Source organism: Danio rerio, chromosome 10, assembly GCF_052040795.2.
Source record: "Danio rerio strain M-AB ecotype USA chromosome 10, GRCz13ab, whole genome shotgun sequence".
In the NCBI taxonomy this organism is placed as follows: domain Eukaryota; kingdom Metazoa; phylum Chordata; class Actinopteri; order Cypriniformes; family Danionidae; genus Danio; species Danio rerio.
In genome coordinates, this window is record NC_141030.1 from 41748697 (window position 1) to 41753823 (window position 5127).

General features: G+C 38.4%; 1 long non-coding RNA gene across 17 annotated transcripts in view; it reads right to left on the reverse strand.

Annotated features, from left to right (window-relative positions):
• LOC103911773 (uncharacterized) overlaps positions 1-5127 on the reverse strand; it is a 339222-nt gene that overhangs the window by 285076 nt on the left and 49019 nt on the right. The window lies entirely within an intron of this gene.

Here is a 5127-nt window from a genome sequence, read left to right on the forward strand (position 1 = left end):
GACTTTACCGATAGATTCAAAAAAGTGCTGTTCACACAGGCGAGGACGTTACGGAATTTTCCGGAAAAGAGCATTCACGCATCCATTCCAAAATACCGGTAAATTCTGACATCATTAACCAGAAATGAGCGCTAAACGGCTGGGCTTGTATTTGTAAACGTTTGACTACATTACAAACTCTGGATGGATCAGTGTTGTGAACAACTTCGATGAAAACATAAAGAGAAACAAATACTTCTGCATGTCGAGATGTTTATGATGTGTGTGTGTGTGTGTGTGTGTGTGTGCTGGCTCACCAGCTACTTCATGGGCACACGCGACGCAGAGCTTGAAGGTAAACAAACAACGGCTTATCATAAGCATATTATCGATAATTATTAACACCGTTGGCATTAAGAAAAAAACATATAAACATTATCTGACTAACATCTAGCAGCTAAAGATGTCTGGAAAAATATTCAAAGGCTTTTATTTTCATAAACCGCGCAGACGTCAATGCGTCTGACTGTTTTGATTGGCTGGAGTAGACGTCAGCACGTTCTAGACGTGCACGCGCTCTTTCCGGCAATCTTCCTTCTGCATTCACACAGCGCAGCATTCCGGCAAATTACCGTTAATGTTACAACTTCTCTTTCCTGAAAATTGCTAGAACAAATTTACCAGTATTTTTAAAAAGGGCCTGTTCACACATACATCCTTTCCGGAAAATTACAAGCAATTTTCCGGAAAGGTCTGTACTGTATGTGTGAAAGGGGTTTTTATCTCTGCATCTGTGTTTGCACATTGGTAAACAGAAGTGAGGAGTGGTAAACCAACGACATTCATGGCCAATCACAGTCGTTGAGCATGTGAACATGATGGCCAATCAGCTGTTTTTAAGAATGCATTCAAATGCTAGCAGAAAATGGGCGTGTTTATTTTTTTTCCACTTCAGTACTGAATGGCACCGAAATCAATTCTTTTGACAACCCTACTAAAAGGGTAGGGTTCCCTCCTCCGATGGCTTCCTCACCTTAGGGGGCTTTGGTTGAGTCTGGCTCATTCTGTGGATGGTCTGCTCGCTCTCAAACGCTGCTAGGGCATGCATATTAATGACCTCATTAGTACCACCAGAGTTGATGTTTTGCTCCTATTGGCCTGTTTTTCAGAGGTCTTTTACACTTACTGGATTTACATGAGAACGTGAAAACAATGGCATTTGAGGCATATGTCATTACCATATACTGAAGTCTTGTTATTCAACTATGCCTAAAGGTATATCTAGATTTTCCTTCTATGGCACCTTTAAACAGCCTAAGAAAATAAAAGAGTCACAAAAGAGAGATGTGCAGGCCGATCACTGTATCTGCGGTTTGGCCCGGAGGCCTCAAATGTGCGGCCATCAAGAGATTTTAATCTGTTTTCTCCCACTGGACCAGGCTGCCAGAACCAAATGGAATCAATTCGTCGATCGGTCCCTGACCTTGACCATAAGTGCAATATAATTACTTGAAAAGATGGCGCACTGTTCTGCAGTCAGTGTTCCTGAGGGACAAACCTCAAAAACAGATTAACAAAGTGAGCGCGAGGCACACGAAGCCCCCAAGTGGACATGACTCACTCTCACACACACACATACACCGATGCTGCAAACATCACAAAAGACTGATATAATAATACTGTATGATAATATACAATTTTGATGTATTATAGCAGCTTAGAGCAATATAATTATGCATGAAAAGGAAGCTATGTTTACCTTTTGTTTCAGCTGGAATGAAATCATTCTGATTGATGGCCCACATGAAAAATACTATGGTTATTTATAGTAATACCTTTAGGGCTCTATTTTGACGGTCCATGCGCAAAGTGCAAATCGCAGGAAAATCCGCTTTGCGCTGTGGCGCATGATATAAAAGGGTTGAGCTTATTTTCCTAATGAGTTATAGGTGTGTTTTGAGAATAAACCAATCAGAGTCTCATCTCCCATTCCCTTTAAGAGCCAGTTGCGTCGCACCATGGTGCATTTGCTATTTACAGGAGGACTTTGTAAGTGGAAAAACTGAGCATTTTACTAGCAAGAAAACAGTTAAACAAACCATCTGCAGCACGAGAATGAGAGATAAGGCATCTCATAATCTACTTTTACTTTCGCTCTTGTGGATAGGAAAACCTTGTGGTTGAGGAGTGGATCTTGTTTATTGAAAGTAAATTGTAAAGATGCTACATGCTACAACCCCTCACATGTAAAATCAAAATCAATAAAAAACTTAATCACACACACAAAAAAAGAAATACTACAGTAAGATTTTTACCAATCAGTATTTTGTTTTTTGTGGAGTTGCAACAATGAGTCACAAAAAATGTCGTTACAAAGTTCACGCACACACACAGCGAGAACACACACACACATAGCGCAGACACACACACACTCACACAAACACATACATAGCGCAGACGCAGACAAGCAGACCCACACACACACACACATACACACACACACACACACACACACACACACTGCTGTATGGATATCTGTTATGCTAACGTACAAAATAAACCTGATTTAACGTCCACAAACCGGGATTGAAGCGTCTTCTTTTATAATTGTACTGACATGCGGCTGTGCTGATGAAGTGAATCGCTGTACTTTATTACACACGTACACTGTTTAAAACATTTTAAACTTGTAAAACTGACCCTTGATCACGTTTGATGATGATTGATGATCCTAGCAAACTGAACAGACCTTTTATTCCCGTTTGTATGTCCTGTCTTGCTGATATGATTTTATGCGTTACTACGGAGACATGGTAATTTGCGCAGCTGTCAAACAATATTGGTGGGCGGGGGCATCGCACTCCTATGTCAAGTTGCGGTAGATCTGAAAACCGCTCCAATTGGTCCTCCATTTATGTTGTCAAATTTGAAAAAAAAAAGACTGGGCGTGTTTATATAACGCTAATATGACGGTTTATACACTACAACTACACACGTCTGTCCAAACAGCTTTAAAAGTAGATTTTCTCATAATATGTCAGACATTTAAATGCAAGTGGGGAAAGAAAGCATGGGTTTGTTTTGGTGTAGATTAGAATGTCAAGAAAATTAATTTTACATGTAGCTGTATCTGAGCATGTCTCTCTTTCTTAGCTAGATGAATGTGCTCCTCTCCTGTTTCCAGAAAAACAAAGGCTCTGTTCTGCTCAGCACAGATAGAGCAGATCTCTGGAGCCAGAAGAACTCCAGGACCCAAAACCCAGCATCAATGAGCCACGGTCTCTCTCTCTCTCTCCCTCTCCATCTCTGATGTATTACAAATGTACATGGCCAAATAAAAACATGAATTCTCATTCAGCCTGATAACAGGATCCACATGGGTGGCGCAAAGCTCAGAAATGATTTTGAAAGCCTGTGATTAAATCAGCATTAATCAAAGCGTGTAATGCTGTACAGAGAGGTATTTTAGGAGCTTGAAGGGTTTGAGGAGGAGGAAAAACACACAGAGAGAAAAAAAGATTAACCCTATTTTGAACACATTTGTGCTTCTGTTAATCAGAAATGAGAGCTAAACACAATAATATAGTCTCTTATATATAATATAAAGGTATATGTTTGAGTAAAATGTACATGTTAGAATATATAAAAGACCTGATAACTAAATGAAATCATATTTATCAGCTCTCCTACAAGTTGAAGTCAGAATTATTAGCCCCCCTGACTTATTAGCCCGCCTGAATTATTAGCGCCCCTGTTTATTTTTTCCCCCAATTTCTATTTAACAGAGAGGAGATTTTTTTTCAACACATTTCTAAACATAATAGTTTTAACAACTCATCTGTAATAACTGATTTCTTTTATCTTTGCCATGATGACAGTAAATAATACTTTACTATATATTTTTCAAGACACTTCTATACAGTTTAAGGTGGCTTCTAAGGTTAATTAGGTTAACTAGGCATGTTTGGGGAATTAGGCAAGTTATTGTATAACAATGGTTAGACTATCGAAAAAAATAGCTTAAAGAGGCTAATCATTTTGACCTTAAAATATTTTTTTAAACAATTAAAAACTGCTTTTATTCTAGCCAAAATAAAACAAACAAGACTTTCTCCAGAAGACAAAATATTATCAGACATACTGTGAAAATTTCCTTGCTTTGTTAAACATCATTTGGGAAATATTTAAAAAAAGAAAATAAATTGGGCTAATTATTCTGACTTCAACTGTATGTAATCCTGTAAGGGTTACTAAGGTCTTCTGATCAGTTTATTCTTTCCGTAACAAGGCCATGGTTTAAGTGAAGTGGGGAGTGAGCTTTTGCTGTTATTGCCCCAAAATACTGTAACAAGCTTCCACCCCATATCAGGCACGCTTCAACTTTATCTGTTTTTTTTTTTTTTTTAATTCTGAAACAGCATCTTTGTTCTTTAGCAGTTGAGACTTTTCAATGTTTAGGGGTTTGACTTATGTTTAATTGTTATGTATGTGATGTAGGACTTTTTTTAAATTAGTATTGGTTGTGTTCAGCATTGAGCAACGTTGTGCTCTAAAAAATGTGCTCAAATGGCCTCCACAGTCACCAGATCTCATTTCAATAGAGCACCTTTGGGATGTGGCGGAACAGGAGATTCGCATCATGAATGTGCAGCCGACAAATCTGCAGCAACTGCGTGATGCCATCATGTCAATATGGACCAAAAGGAATATTTCCAGTCCCTTGTTAAATCTATGCCACAAAGGTTTAGGGCAGTTCTGAAGGCAAAAGAGGGTCCATCCTGGTACTAAGGTGTACTTAATAAAATGGCCGGTGAATGTATGTATGATAGTCATTAGCCTACTTGGTAAAAATATAAATAAAAAACACATTCATCAATAAAATGTAACTTTTATTATCATCTGCAGCCTTGTTTTCTCTATATTTCTTTTTATCAGACATCCAGGACATTGTGGGGGAAATATAGTGCATAAAAGATTTTTTTTAAAAACATTACAACAACACTGTTAGTTAATTTTCTGATAATAAAGTGTTGTAGGGTAAGCTTTATACACGCATGCTGGTTTGTCACCGGAGGGTTTGGGCGGGAGTCCTGCTGCTTCTGTATAGCTTTGACATCATATAATGAGCTCATCTAATCGCATCAGTTC